This window comes from Anthonomus grandis, chromosome 3 (assembly GCF_022605725.1).
Source record: "Anthonomus grandis grandis chromosome 3, icAntGran1.3, whole genome shotgun sequence".
Lineage (NCBI taxonomy): Eukaryota > Metazoa > Arthropoda > Insecta > Coleoptera > Curculionidae > Anthonomus > Anthonomus grandis.
In genome coordinates this window covers 4093243-4110399 of record NC_065548.1, presented here as the reverse complement: position 1 = coordinate 4110399, position 17157 = coordinate 4093243, and the positions used below count along the sequence as shown (strand labels likewise).

The 17157-nt window shown below is 33.0% G+C and overlaps 1 protein-coding gene and 1 long non-coding RNA gene across 5 annotated transcripts in view; both read right to left on the bottom strand.

Moving 5' to 3' along the window:
• LOC126733763 (protogenin-like) overlaps window positions 1-17157 on the bottom strand; it is a 125306-nt gene that overhangs the window by 86451 nt on the left and 21698 nt on the right. The gene's annotated exons all lie outside the window — the stretch shown is intronic.
• Window positions 4193-7248, bottom strand: LOC126733772 (uncharacterized). The gene is made up of 2 exons (XR_007659860.1): window positions 4421-7248; window positions 4193-4360 (listed from the first exon to the last, which is right to left on the bottom strand). It is a non-coding gene; the product is annotated as an uncharacterized LOC126733772 (long non-coding RNA).

Below are 17157 nucleotides of genomic sequence, written 5' to 3'. Positions count from 1 at the left end.
TCAGGATTACTATTGTCATAACAGGGAATATAACGTTTTTTTTTTATAAGGTTTTCACGTACCTTATATGGACAGATCGTCAAGAAAACGAGCAACGTTCAGCACCATCTTCTGGAAATAAGTGTTCCAATTTTTATTTACAGATGGCGAACGGTAGCCTTAGTCTAACCTCACAATATTTTAATAATGTTTCAGCTATTATTAACATATCGTAAAAACATGTAAATACCAGCTATAAATGGCATGGGTACTACCCGTTATGTGTTTAAATTAAAAACGTTTCTTTTGCTTCGTAAAACGGCTTTTTAGCCTGTAAATCGCAATAAACTTATAGTTATCGGCTTAGAGGCAAATTTTACAAGTAGCTAACGACGATATTTTAATGAGGCAATCAAAAGACATTGTAGTATTACAAGCTTATCTACGCCTCTGTAGGTAATTATTAGAAGTTCATTTGCGCATGTGTAACTCTTTTATTTTTGCATGTTCAGAACGTAAAAGCTTTTCCAAAGACGACAATAACCTCTTTGTTTAATAAATCTGAGAGTTCTTTGCAAACTCCGAGCAAAGTGGCCGAAATTAAAATAACAGGATTTTTGACAGAGCATAATATCTCTTTTAATTCAGCTGATCATTTAACAAATCTAATTAAAAGTTGTTTTCCTGACGCGAAAATTGCCCAGGGAATGTCACTAGAAAGATTTAAAGCGACTCAAGTTTCTAAAAATGTTATTGGTGCCTGTGCCGAACAAGAAATAATCTCTTATTTAAAGGGCTCTAAATTCAGTCTGATTATTGATGAATCTACTGACATTTCATCAGTTAAAACTTTATGTATATGCGTAAGATTTTTCCATCCTAAAATCTGTAATGTTGATACTCTTTTCTGCAAACTTTTGCAAATTTTCTCTGGGGATGAACCTGAGAAACTGGATCAATGTGCTACTAGCCAGAGGCTATATGAGGAAATAATAACACTCCTATCGCAAAATGGTATTCCTCTTAAAAATATGATTGGTTTTGCATCGGACGGCTGTAATACCATGTTTGGTAGTAAAAGCTCCGTGGCAAGCAAATTAGCTAACGATATCCCGGGATTAATGCTTCAGAAATGTGTATGCCATTCTTTGCATTTATGCGCAAGTGAAGCGTGTAAAAATTTACCCCGAATGTGTGAAGACTTGGCCAGAAATATTTACGGTTTTTTTTAAAACAGCGCTAAGCGACAGGCAATGTTCAGAGAATTTTAGGACTTTTGTAATACTGAACCACACAAGATACTTAGACCAGCCCAAACTCGTTGGTTGTCATTACTGCAGGTGGTTAAGCGGATCCTAGAACAGTGGAAAACTTTAAAATTGTTTTTCACTTCAAATTACCTGGAACATCGTCTTATATCCAGCGAGGAAATAAATATTGCTCTTAATAAATTCGAGACAAAAATATTTTATATTTTTTTGGAATGGGTTCTACCTAAATTTGAGTGAAAAAGTGGTAATTTTAAATTTACACAGTAAGATGGTTATGTGTGACAAACATTTTTTATCAGCTTTTATGGAACCAAACTATATCAATAATACAGACATTGGTAAAATTGACCCAACTGATGATGCATATTTCCTTCGAATAACAAATATGTAATTGGGTATTGGGGTTGTTCAGAAAATAGATTCTTTAGAGGAACCTGCTAAAATTGATTTTCTTCAACGCTGTCGTAATTACTGCTTGTCTAGAAATAAAAAAACGGTATAATTTCGAAGATCCTGTGCTAAGTAAGTTGCCCATCTTAACTTTAGATAGTACCAAAAAGGGCAATGAGACCACACTTTTACCGCTGATGAAATCTTTACCTCAAATTTGTGAACTTCAAAACACACATCAACTACAAAAAATTGATGACCAGTGGAGAAAATTACAAATTTACGAAGATCTACCAGAATCGACGGAAGTTGATGAGTTTTTTTCAGTCAGGTAAAAGACTTTAGTGGAGAATTTATAATCCACGATTTGTCCAAGTTTGCACTAAATGTGTTGTCACTACCGCATTTAAGTGTCAGTTGTAAAAGGCAATTTTGAAAGGTGAATTTAATAAAAACTAAGGCAAGAAATAGAATAATAACGGATACGTATGTTATCTTCCCAGAAAGTTCATCTAAAACAAAACTGTTTTAGATTTAATCCTAGTGAAAAAATGTTTAGAAGAATGACGTCAGCCACACTTTATCAGAATAAAGCTGCGACAAAAGAGAAAGAAACTAACGCAGAATCTAAAGACGATGACATCATTTTTGATGAATGTTAACCAAATTTTAATTTAAATTTTGTAATATTTAGGAAATAACTACATTTAAGAATATTTTCAGATTTTTTTCCCCTTAAACCTTCGACTTCAAAGTAATTAATTAAACTTTCAAAGGTATAAATATCGACGTTCAGTACGATAATGTACGATAATTTTAATCAGGGTATGCGATTATTCTCTTTATGACATCTAGCAACACTGCTGTCAATGCAAAGTCGATATTTAATATTGATTTTGAGGGCAGATTACCCATGGAATAATATAGCATCTATATGTTTTTTTGATTTGCTACTATAATAATAGCTACACCAGAACCGCTACACGCAAAAGTTCTAAACCCAAATACATATTTCATGCAGTATTGGTTTTTAAATATAATAAGGGAGTATATTATTAATAAGGAATTTTCTACTTATATTCTTTTTTTTTAGATGATTAAAGAGACACGCGGTAAGTAATTAGAAAGATCTTTAAGTTGAGATGTATCTTCTATGGTTTATTATCAATTGATTTTAAGCAAAAAGGGTGGTGGCATAGCAAAGCCATAATAACGTTTTACATGCCTAAATGCACGTTGAAATGAACCACTCACTACAATTTTCAATATTTCCGAGTAGTCCGTTTAATTATTTATAAAATTCGAACTCGCAGCAATTTAAATCCATTTCGGTTTCATTAATTTGTCCTAGAATGCGACCCAATGATGTCGGGCCGCGTTGTTATTGTCCACAAATCAGAATCTCAATTCGATTCGCTCTTTTAAAACAATAAAAATTTCAATCGACTTTTTTTCTATACATGTACCTACACTCTGGCAACATAACACAAGCGTATCAGAGAGTGTCAAGGGCGTTTTTCTATCATCTATTAAATTCGTACATGAAAAAAAGCGTGGTTAATTTTACGGTGAAAACCCCATTTAACGAAATTAGAGAGGTTTAAAGAGTATTGACTTAATACGCTTCAGTTGATATGAATATTCCTATTATTAGGCTAGAGGGGTAAGAAATCTTTTTTTATGTTGTTGGAATTACCCGCCAATGTGCCATCAAGGTTTGAACTTTGATTTTTAGTATATTCTGACAGTATTTCAGTGTAAGCTTTTCCAGGATACCTGAGCAGGCAATTGATGAAGTAAAGATTGGTTAATGGGGTACTATTGGCCAAGTATGGAGAAATGTGTCAAGGTAAAGAAATTTCAATAAGAGCACTAATGATGTCTGTAAATAAATTAATAGAAAAAGATTTTAAAGTTACTTTTACTAAATTAGAAATAGGATAAGAGCCAGGCTATTCCAGATAAAAATTGAATTAAGCTCAACTACAATGCTTTAAATAATTTGTTTTATTTAAATGTCAATTTTAATAATCGAAAATGTCATTATTCTGAATGTCTCTTAGTTTTGTAGCTGGAATATACAAGAGTTGAAGAGAATGAATAGGACCATAGTAAACAAAGTAAGAACTAAGTTTGCTGAAACAAACCTTCCAAGAAGATTATGGGGAGAAGCTAATTTATGCTCAGCATATGAGCTAAGTAGAACTCCTACTCCAATAATGGGGAAAAAACAGCTAGAAGATTGTATATGAAGAGCCAGGGGGAATAAGGATGAAAGTCCATGAAACATAAAATCTAAATATCGATAAAATTAAGTTTGAAACCATTCGATATTTAGCGTAAAAACTATTCAATGAATTAATATGTTCTATTAGGTAGTTCAACGGCGTTACTACTCGAAAAAAAAAATTGTAAGGATCTAGAACAATAAAAAACCAAAAATTCTAGCAGAGATCGCAAGAAACTGAGAAAGAAAGATGAGGGTCCAGTGACTTTCATCGATATTTCCTCTTATTATCGAGAACTTATAGGGTTTTCCAATAAAAGCTTAATTTTACAAAATAAATCTTTATTGTTTGGTGACAAAATGGAGACTACGAAATAAAATAGAAATTCTCAATTGTGTGGCAGGCTGCAAACGTACTCCTGTGCCGATTCTCCACAAAATCTTGCAAGCTTAGTTAGATCTTTGAACTTAGCACCTGATAAAGGGAGTAGACCTGAAACAAGACAAACTGGATAAGGTAAAATCTTATCGGAAAATGCATACAAATTTATACCTTCGTAAGAAATTCCAGGTAATTCAAACTCCCCCCTATTGTTTGGCACCAATGGTTTGCCGACGATATCAGCTGACTGCCACTCCCCGTTGAATGTTGTCCGGAAATACACAGGCCTTGGATTTTCCTTTGAAAATTTTATTTCCCTAATAACTCTAGTTGGAAATGGACATTTCTTTTTTGTAAAATGTATTTAGAAGCTCTTCCCATTGCCGGAAAAAGGGTTGTTGAACATTTTCAGTCTTAAAGGGCGCTGGTTTATTCCGACTTGACTCGGAAGCCTCTATCTAGTCTTGCGGTATTTCTGCTCTATGCTTTTGATTCACTGCGGCGAAGTCCTTGTCGCACTCCATATATGAATGGCCTCGAATCGGAAATGTCATTTGAATAAAGTCCAAACGTTTCTGGAAATGTATAACATAATGCAAGTATCTAAACATAGTCCAGTTTTTATTTTGTCCTGGGCATGAGTCACAGAAAATGTTTAGTTTCCTCGTTTGCTGATTTAGATGATTGTACAGCATATGATGCAATAACGAACAAACATCCGAGCTTCCCTTTTTGCCTATTACTTCTGGATACGTATAGAAAATAGCGTAATATATAATGTGAATAATAAATGTGTAAATTGACAATTGACGGCATTAATACACGTCATTTGTGGAAATGTTTGGAACTGGCAAGTTCTTGGCATAATCGATGCATATTGATTCCATTTCCATTGTCTTTCTACTCTCATTCTTCGCAGCTGTTTTCCTTTAGTAAAAGGTATCTGCTTTCCTCAAATGAATATCTTTATCCAGTTGCAGTTTCTTCAGTTCTCTGAGAATTTCAGCAGTACTTTTTTCCGTCTTTGAGAGTTTTGATTGAAGATTTTGTATTTTGACGTTTATCTCATCACAGAAAGAACAGGTATCTGAACGAGGGTACCCAAAACTAATGTTGAAGTTCTTGTTAAAAATTTCTCGATAGCTGTCGTAAGATAATTTCATATCATGATGTTTTTGTTTAAACAGTTTATGTATTTTTGCAACATTTAGGTCCTCCGATAGATACGTTTTCTTGGACTTACTTAAGCTGTAATAGCTGCTACGGGATTTGAAAGACGAGATGTGCTGCTTTACACACGCAATAATTGTTTCCTTGGACAGAGCATGCTTTCTATTTCTGTGCTAACCTCTGTTGTCAACTGGAGAAACACCTGTCATTTTTAATGACCTTTGAATTGTTTGGACACGCCGCCCACTTATTCCGTGAATTGACAGGAACGGTTTGAAGCATATTATGTGAAACCGTCTTGCCCCAAGACTCTAACTCTATATTTGTATGATGACTGATTAAACTTAGTGACTTCATTTTGCGGTTTACGGGGTCGTCGTCGCTGAATGGGCACTACGGAAATTAGTCCGGCAAGATACGAGTTCTGCTCATTGTATGATGATATAGAATTATTGAATTCACGCAAAATTATACGACGCGTTTCTTCGTTTATAACAGAAAAACATTTCAAATCCATATGGGACTCATGGACGCATGGACTTTCAGCGTTCTTTCCTAGTACATCTAATTTTATTTCAATTATAACTTTGGACTGTTATCTTTGTTTCTTCTTATACTGTAACCCGACAAAATAGAGGCTATAAGTATCGTTTTGCATTGAATACTTTATTTTTCGTTAAATGTGGACTTCCCCGACTCTTCATATGAAAAATGAATTATCAAAATTAAAAGTGTTTGGAAGTCAGGCTCAGGGTGGTTTTATTAAGGTAAAATAAACTGGAAGAAGAGCACAAGGTGTGATTAATTATGACCAAATGGTGAAAGGTGGATGTATGGAAAAGAAAAATCAAACAATTACTGAAATACTTTAGAAAATAATCTACAGGCAAAAATAAATTAAATAGAGTGAGAAATTCGAAGGATGATAACGAATCAGATAAAAGTAATAACTGAAAGTACACCCTCAGAAGATTTTAATGATTGTATTATAAGAGATACAAGAGTCAAAAAAGGCAGTGAAAATAAATGTAATGCACGTACTTTACATCTTAATGGTTTAATATCTGTAGAAGTAAATGATCCTATAAACTATGGAGAGGCAATAAAATATAAAGAATCAATTAAAAAATTAAATACATGGATTTAGATTAAGCTAAAATTAAATGGATTTTTAAGACAAAGGAAGAATTGCAATTTTAATGTGCCGAAGTGTTATTTAATAACTTTTGGAAGGATTCGTAGCCTTACATTGTTTGATTATACTATAGGTTCCAATATTTTAAAAAGGGAAGCGGAAGTTAGGGTTCTCAAAGGAATTTTCGATTCTAAGTATAGAAATCTAGGATTTATAACTAGGTACAGTCAAGATTCTCATGCTCCGTCTATAAAGTTCTGTACTGTTTGTCTTAGTTTGGAGTATGCTAGTTCTATATGGTCTCCATCTTATAAAACGCATATTGAAAAAATCCAAAATAAATTCTTAAGAATATGTTCTCTTAAACTTAAAATTCCATTAGCTAATGGTCACACTGATTATAAATCGGTCATGTCAGTTCTCTCTTTGGACCCTCTTATGGCCTGCACAATCCTTTAACTAGACTGCAACGTTCTTTCGATAGGATGCACGTTTCTTTTAGGAGTTCTCTCAAATTCAGAGTAGTAGCAAAAAGGTTCCAAATTAAGAAGAACCAATACTTGAACCGAATTACTCACCAGTAGCTACAAGTTTAACAATAAAGTTACTTATGTCTTATTGTATTACAAAAAAAAAACTGAGGTAATAAGACAAAATAGAGACACAAGAACAAACGTATTTTTAAATGGGTTACTTGAAAGTGATCCTTCATTGAATTAAGGAAATCAAAGCTGAACAGAGACGGACTAAAAGAATCTCCAAAAGTCTGGTACATTTAATGAATGTCCTACTGAAAATAAGCTTAGTATGTAGGGTAAACAGTACAGTTATTGGCACTTTAAGACATACTTTATTTTCCGTATAAAATATAAAATATGTATTGGAAATATATTTAATAATTAAATCGTAAAAGTATAATTAATATAAGATTAGAAAGCAATTTTTATCAAAATATAAATATGTGCAAACATTGTGTTATTGACACTATAAAAAATATCATTGGCACCTCAGGACATAGTGATTGGCACCTGATGTACGGTTTGAGATTTCAATGAAAACTAGGTATACCTACATGGGTTTACTTTATTTTTATTTAAATTTTAATATTGAAACCGAAAAGTGTAAATTTATAAAATCACAAATTAAATATTTTTGTGTTACAGCTATTTATTATATAATAAATTCCACTTAGACATATAATTTTGGTATATTTTTTTCTGTTTTCTTTAGCTTCTTCTTCCGATTTTTTTTATTTAATTTTTTAGTTGAATCTATTTCCATTACTCCGAAGTCAGCACAAAAGGTAGTTTTTCAGAGTTTCTCTTTCCCTTTCTTTCAGGTCACATAAGATATTTCTTTATTTCTGGAGTTTCTTTTTCAATCGGTGTGGTAACTTGTTTTCCAGCTTCACTTTGTTTTATAGATGCTTGATTGATATCTACATTTATTGCCAACTCATTATCAGTTGTGTTTACTTCTTGAGAAAAAATCGATTTTTCCATTAAAACGTTTGATGGAGACGCAGAAAATATAATTGGAATATCCTCCAAACTAAACACCTGGACGTTATCATCATGTTCATTTAAATTACTCACATGATTTTCATTTATTTCTATAGGACTTGTCATTCTAACTTCTATGCTGTCTTTATTTTCATCTGTCTTCTCTAATTCTCTGTAATCCTGAATTTCATTAGATTCTTCCAGTGGCATTTCTTCGGAAACTTCTCTTGATTCCAGTGATACTGCAGTAATATGATCTGGCATAAACACTTTGTATATATTGTAGAGGGCACATAAATTTTCATCTTCTGGAGGATTATTTAAATTTTGCAAAAAATCTATTTTTTGAACCCCAATAATTTTTTTGAATTTTAAAAATGAAAGGTTATTTTTTACATACATTTTGGGGGATTCTTGTTTATGACTTTTTGACTTTCCCAAGCATTTAGAATAATCTATGGCTGAAGGATCCCAGGGATAAATGCCGCAAGCTCGAAACCCTTGAATCACTACTTCTGGCTTTACCTTCAAAATTGCTTCATTTAAAATAGGAGCGATTTTATTTTTACTAAGAGATATTGAAGGATTTTCCCTTCTCCAAGCTAAAACTCCTTTTCTCCATAGATCTTTCAATGGTTTAAATGCAGAAACATCTGCAGGTTGGAGAATCCTGGTTGAGTTTGGATACAAAGCTACTAAAATAATTTGTAACCTTGTGCAAAGGTCACTAACTTTGTATGTTAGATGAGTAGTATGTCCATCTACAAATAAAATGATAGGGAATTTTGAGTTTACAAGGTTACTGTAGAAAACATTGGCAATATACTCATAAAAGAGCTCAGCTTTCATCCAACCATTGGGAGAGTAGCCTATTCCCCATTCACTTGGAATATTAATAGTAATGTCAGCTGGCAATCTTTTGTAAGGAAATACCATCATGGGAAGAGTGGTTTCACCTGCAGCCGAAAAAGTAAACAAAACTGTTACCGTTGACTTTGCTTGACCTCGATCTACTTCATAAACATTTCGTGTACCAATGGGAGCTAAGACGTTTATTATTTTCGGACACAATTGAAAATTTGTCTCGTCAGAGTTAAAAACCCTTTGGGGATCGTTCAATATGTCCATCACATTTATTTCTTTAAAATATTCTTCAATTCCCTTTATATCCTGTTCACTCACAGTAGCACTGGCGGTAGTAACTGGTTCAGATTGTCTTTCAGTTAAAACTGGATGACGCTTAAAAAAACTTTTGTACCAACCGTCACCTGGATCATTAATCTTTAGAATTATCCTTAAAAGAGTTTGGCCTAGGATTTTTTTCCAAAAATGCTTTGACACTGGCCTGAAGGTCCTCCTTTCGCTGAGCAAAACCTTTTCGAACACTTTCTGTTACCCATTTAACTAGGACATTCTCTTCTTCCTTTGTCAATACTGCAGAAGGGCCATGACCAGTTTTACAAAATTTTGTACTTAACCGGAACTGTAGGGTGGCACGTGGTATACCAAATTTTTTAGCAGCTGTTTTTTTTGGTAACCCATTTTTAATTTCTTCTAAAGCTTTTTGCAGGTTTTCTTCATTATAACTTTTGCTATATTTTAGGTCCTCTCTTACTTTAGGCATTTTCTATAAAAAAATATCTAAGTAAGTAAATGAGTATCAGAATAGTATTATATATAGTGAGTGCCGCAAGTAGACAATTCACTTCTATAACTTTTTTTGTTTTAAAATTAACAAATTATGACATTTGGTTTGTCTCTGAAAATTACTTTAATTTTATTAGTTCCCATTAATAAATAAGGGCCAGTATGCTTTTGCCCATTTTTAGAAAATATTAAAAAAAAATAAAACCTTAGTTAGTTCCGGTTAAATAGTAAGTTACAGAAAAGTACTGAATACCTAGGTACCTATTCCATTAAATCTCAATCTAATGTAGTTATATTTGCCAACATCGATAGTTATTGGCACCCAAAAATACAATAATTGACATAGTGCCAACAACTGTATTTGGTTTATTTTACTTTATTATGATTTAAATTAAATGTAAATAATTTAAAAAAATTATCATTAAACACAAAATATATAATAAAGTACAAATCTTAAAAATTTAGTTATTGGCACTAGTGCCATATGAGTGCCAATAACTATCATTTAATCAAATCTTCTATACAGTAATTGGCATCCTAGTAAATAACCGAAAAACGCGGGAAAAATCAGTGCATCATGCATTTTTTAGCACAATAATGTCTGTTTAATTCATATAACTCACATTTACCTTTTTAGTTGTATTACACCTCCTTAAATATCTTATCACCAAGGTGCCAATCACTAAGACTTTAACAAAACAATATTTAGCTCAATATCTTAAACACCACAAGACATAGGCTGTTGACTTTCAAAGATGTATTTGAACTATCAAGCCTGACCTGTGGAAATATTATATTATATTAAGATTCGAAGGATTTAAAGATTTTTATTTATAATCTTAATAAAACACTATTTGTGAAATGGGTGCCAATAACTAACGGAGTGCCAACAACTGTGCCTGTTACCCTATTAGTGTTGTTTATACTTTAACAAAAGAGCTTGAGTATTATTATTTATTTATTAAAAAGTAATTTTCAAGCTAAAGGCTTTAATAAAGTTAAATATTTTCTTGGAACGAAGATTACTAGAACAAAGAACGTAATTAAAATTAATTAGCAAAGGTATTGACTCACTTTAACATAATGGAATGTAAAGCAAACAAAACGCCTATGGAAAAAGGGTTTCTATAGCATAGAGGGTGAAGTATTAAGTAATATACCTTACTTAGTAAAGTGATTTCTAGATTATTTAACTAATGAAACATGGAAGCCTAGAAAATGGTTTTAAAATATTTGCAAGGAACTTGGGTTAACTTATTATAAGAACAAACATTGTCAATTAATACTTAAAGGGTTTTCAGATTGAGCTACTGATAAAAGAGACAGGAAAAGCGTCAGTTGGTGTATAATTCTATGTGGAAACAATTCCATATCATGGTTTTTGGAAAGAGCAGACCTGTGTGGTCAACAGTAGAAGCTGAATATGTAGCTGCGGTACCAAGATCTCATAGACAGTGACGGTATTATTACGGTATGGTAATGTGTACGGTAAATGTTAATTTAAGTTAATGCAAAACTGTTTTATTCTGCGATAACAAAAGTTTCATTTTGATATTTAAAAGTAATGAATTTTCGAAAAGGGTTAAAGATATTGATGCAAAGAATCATTATCTAGAAGATTTAATTTCTAAGAAAGAAGTTCAAATGGAGTACCTATGTATCTAATATATATAGATATTTTAATAAAATGTTTAGGTAAAAAGATATTTCTAAGTTTAAGGAATAAGATTTGTGCAGCTTAAGTTGCATAATCAAACTTGTTTAGCGATTTTCATGTATTATACAGGGTGTTTCTTAACCTATGCGCATAAACTTGGGAAATTATTGCTAATGATAAATAATGACTAATAGTGAAAAAAAATTAAGTAAAACATTTTTAGTTTCTGTGATAGTTCTTTTTTTTTCACAAAAATGTAATAACTTTATCAGGTGGAATTTTTGTTTTCAAATTAAGAAGTAAACGAGTCCGGATGATGTTTATTATGTTTAGTAGTACCTACTTTGCTATCAGTTGATACAGTTGTGGTCGTATTTCGTTCGGGCAACATGGTGGAGCCTTTAGACCTAGGCGCATTTTAAATCTGGAGAATTTGATTTAAGATAGAGTTCATAAAATGAGAGAATATGCCGGTGACGTCAGACTTCGCGCATCTAAGCTGGCTATCGTTAAGCGTAGAAGCGTAGAATTCTAGCAGATGTGAAAGAGAGAGATGCATGTATTCACGGTCAAGTAAACCTAATCAGGGAAATATGGGGCCTCCCCTTTATTGATTTTTTGGTTTAAATTTAAGTTTGTGCGCATTTTACGTCACCGGCATATTCTCTCATTTTATGGACTCCATCATCGAAGAGCAACCTGACATAAGCACTAGAACAATTTGGATTATCACCACTCACAGTTTGGCGAATTTTAAGGCATGAATTACTGTATCCATTTCACGTCCAAAGAGTACAAGCTTTACTTCCAAGGGATCATGCGCCTCGAGCAAACTTTTGCGAGTGGTTGTTACATCAGCAGCAGTTAAACCCAAACTTTACCAGGAACATTTTAGCTACGGATGGAGCAATTTTCACACGCAATGGTATTCACAATTTTCGCAACACGCATTTTTGGGCAGTTGAAAATCCGCATGCCATTCGGCGAACAAACTTTCAACAACGATTTTCAGTAAATGTGTGGGCTGGAATTGTAAACGGAATACTTATTGGCCCTTTCATTTTGGATAATCGTCTAACTGGTGCTCTTTATTTACAATTCTTGCGACAAAATTTGCCGGTACTCCTTGAAGAAGTCCCTCTTCACATTAGGCAGAATTTGTGGTTTCTTCACGATGGTGCTCCACTACATTTTGCGCGACCAGTGCGACGGCATTTGGATCGAATGTGCCCCGAACGATGAATAGGCCGAGGTGGTCCAATTGGATGGCCTCCTCGATCACCCGACCTTAATCCGCTTGACTTTTATTTTTGGGGCCACCTAAAATCTCTGGTAACCGAAGTTGACAATGAACAAAAATTAAAAAATCGGATATTTGCTGCCGCCGAGGAAGTTCGACTACAACCTGGATTAGCTGCTGTCTGCAACTCTTGGATTAGGCGTGCTCAATTATGTATTGAAAGTCATGGAAATAACTTCGAACAGTTACTATAATAGTTAAATAAACATTTATTTTGGAGAATTTACGTTTTTTTTAAATTTTAATTATTAAGTCGTTTATCTCCGTAATTAAAACTATTTTACTAATTTTTTTTTTCACTATTAGTCATTATTTGCCGTCAGCAATAATTTCCCAAGTTTATGCGTATAGGTTAAGAAACACCCTGTATATAATTCAAATCGAGGAGTAATGTTAAGATTTGGCCACTATGGATTACTTAAATATTATTGCATAGTTGTATCACTACAATGACAAGTTTAGAATAAATTTTTGTTGGTCACATGTATGAAGCTTTTATGATGATGATCGGAATCGTGTGTCAAATGTGCAAAATTGATAGAACTGACGTTGTTGACATTGACTGATAGAACATCATTTGTCATGTCATGTCATTTAAGGTTGTCATGATCAATTACTTTTTTGCTAAAAAGTGTATCTTTCAATGTCAGGAGTAATGTTTTAATTGATTTCCAGGTTTCCAGTAAGAAAGTGTCATTTTATTTATTACTGTTATCTTCTTGTATTGCCAATTTTTGGTCTTTAATTAAATCAACTTCAGTTGGTTTCAATCAAGAAGTTTCGCCTTTTAAATGTTTAATTTTTAACTTGTTCATTATAAATACATATTACGAAAGGTCTAGCTTCTCATTAATTTCTTTTTCACAATTATTGAAAGAAAATGAGATTGATAAATTGGGGTTCAGTGTTATAATAAATTCTTGTCTAAAATGTGTATAATTAAAAAAAATTTTTCAGGAAAATTAATACTAAATGTATTAAAGAAAAACATGGTTTTATTTTTATTTGGAAATTAGTGATATATAGTACACTATGATTAACTGATTATTGCACTTTGCACTACATTAACTCGTTTAGATATATAAAATAAAGCTGAAGTTTTATTTTATCCTGATCAATATCTGATGCTAACACCTAATCAAAAAGGCCCTATTTTCCATCCATTTCCTTTAGATATTGCAATTACATAAAAAAAATATAAGATTTCTTATTATATGAAATTTGATTTTCCCGCCGTAATTTGGCCACGCCTTTCTACCATTTTGATTGGTCTAATTAGGCACGTCAAGTTAGTTACAACAGCGTCCGTTGCCAAGCGAGAAGACGCTAGCAGATTTGTCAGCATCAGTGTGTAGACGGCAACCACCGCTTCTCTAAGCTTTTGTATTGTTGGTTGGTTATGCTGTCTCGTGAATGTGTAAGCATTTATTTTCGTTATGTGAGCAGATTTTACCAACCCTATAAAAATAACTGTTGCACTAATTGGCAACAGCGCCCCTATGACGGTTATTCACGAGTCCTATAACCTCAAAAATACGCTCACCATGCATCAAAACCAAAACGGCGTTGCCGTTGTATAAAATAAACGTTACAATAATAATAATAAAATTACCGGAATTTGTATAAAACATTGAAGAGTAAAAAAAACGTCAACTTTCTCACGACACTCGCATAATAACGCGCCTCGTTTATAACCTCGGAAATAATACCGAAATAGTAAAAGGTGATTTCGAATTTATTGAAATTAACTTGTTTATATGATCACCTAGTATCGAGTATCAACACAACCTCTATAATAACGGGTTCAACGACTTCTCGCACAAATTACGTCGTAGATCTGGCGAAATCTCCGTTTGAAGTAATTGGCGAGCGTAATCGTTTTTCTTGATATTCGATTGGAAATTTTATTTTCGGTTCGGAGGTATAGGCATGTACGTATACGTTTCGATAAAACATTTAAACATCGATCGATTAATCTCTTCATTAAGGGCGTCGCCATTTTGTTTCTCGACGTTTTCCAAGATGGCGCCCAACCGTCGTTTCAGAATGTGATATTTTTGTCATTTTTACGACAACATAGTTTATGACCAAACTCGAATAACGATTGGTTACGTCACAAAACATAGTTTTAACTGACTTATTAGCATCAGCCACTTAATTTTAGAAATTCCCAGGCCTTGGAAGTGAATATTTGCTGCAGTTATCCGTATAACTTCTAAGCCCTCTTTTTCTTTTAAAAATATTTATGTTGGTATTGCCCCTATTGACACCTGTCAAGCGAACAAATGTTAACGTGACCACGTAAAACCTAACGCGACGTTGCCAACTTACCTAAAACTGTCTAGAACTTACGATTCTTTAAATTTATCAATGGGGAAAAAAACCGTCTTCTCCTTTGGCCCATTATCGCAACCGTAGTATATTAATGACATACCGTGGATGTAGCGAAGGCACCAGTAATTTTCCACAATGCAATGTTCTGCTAGAATGAATAACTATCCCTGCACCGGCTAATTATTGAGCCTATTTACCGTTAACCTCTTCTGCACAAATAATAACATGGCGGATGCGGTGCTTGCATTTTAAATTGCACAGGTGCTGGGGCGCGATTCGATGCCCCGGGTTTTACCTCTGTGTCGTAAAAATCGTTAGTTTATCCTCACTTAAGGCCTCCCGAGGGGATTTCGTAAAGCTTTTCATTTATGACGGTTTTCTTGTTTGAGGTTATCGGCCTGCTTTTAATCCACAGTGGAGATGGATCGTATTCGTATAGATACGAATCTCGTTTACTTGACTGTCGACTCGTACGAATTCTAAACATTTTTTCGTATTAATTCGTATCGTACGAAACAGTCTTGTCAATTGTGTTTCGATTGAATCGACGATTTAATACGACTATAGAAATCGTCCATAACTTTTGAACAAAAATTTCTTTAACCTCTTATACGTTTACACATAATTGTGAAAACGTATAAGAGGTGACATACTCTGGACAAATGCACACCTTATGAAAAATCTTCAAGGGTATACCTGTACTCTGCAAACATGGCATGGGTATAACAAGAAATCAGTTCTACCTATACAGTCATTAACGAAGTCGCATCCACGAAGACCAGAGTTCTTTAAACTTTTCTCCGATCATAAAGGATTGTGATCTATACAGAGAGTGGCCTATTGAAAGCTCTATTTAGCTGTAATAAAAAAACAATCAGCGAACGTTTGCCAAACAATTTGATGACAAATATTCCTCGTACTCATCTCACACCGTTCTTTGAATAGGATCTCCCCCTAAACTACATACGTCAAGGATCTGGGCACATCTATAAGCAGCAACTACGCACTACAACACTATAAAAACCGACTAAGTACTAGGGTCAGGACAACGTGTACCAAGTCGCACTCAAGACCTGAATTGACCAGACCGGTATATGATTCCTTAAATTCCTTGCAAAATACATAATGTTTAAATCACCGTTTTTTATCTATATAGGCTTTAGGGCCTGGAATGTAAAATTTAATTATTTTATTATTATTTATGACTTTGTTTCTCTGACGAACATATTTTCAATTAAAATCCAATATTGCCAGATTTTATAAATCTGGAGAATAAAGGAAATCATAGTATAGTTAACAAAATATTAACCAATATTCTTTGCCAACAGCAGCTGAATACCGGTGAAATCCTTACTTCTAACTGTATTGCACTTAAGACCTGAGTTGAACAAACAGGTATATGTATTTAATACCAGGATTTGTTTAAATATAAAAAATTTATATGTGAAAAATGGATTTTATTTTAAAATAAGGCAAACTGTCCATAACTCGGAAACTACAGCAGATACACTCTTGAAATTTTGTATACAAATTATATAAATAAATTCATTAGACACCTATTTCAGCGTTTTTTGATAAATATAGAGGGTGTTGAGAAATTTTGAATTATATGTGGAGGATGATTTTTTTTTCTATAAATATCACAAAATGAGCATAACTCAAAATCTACAGCAGATACACTCTTGAAATTTTGTATACAAATTATATAAATAAATTCATTAGACACCTATTTCAGCGTTTTTTGATCAATATAGAGGGTGTTGAGAAATTTGGAATTATATGTGGAGGATGATTTTTTTTCTATAAATATCACAAAGTGTTAATAACTCAAAATCTACAGCAAATACACTCTTGAAATTTTGTACACAGATTATATAAATAAATTTATTAGACAACTATTTCAGCGTTTTTTGTTAAATATAGAGGGTATTGAGAAATTTTGAATTATATGTGGAGGGTGATTTTTTTCTATAATTATCACAAAGTGTTAATAACTCAAAATCTACATCAGCTACACTCTTAAAATTTTGTATACAAATTATATAAATAAATTCATTAGATACCTATTTTAGCGTTTTTTGATAAATATAGAGAGTGTTGAGAAATTTCGAATTATATGTGGAGGATGATTTTTTTTTCTATAAATATCACAAAATGTGCATA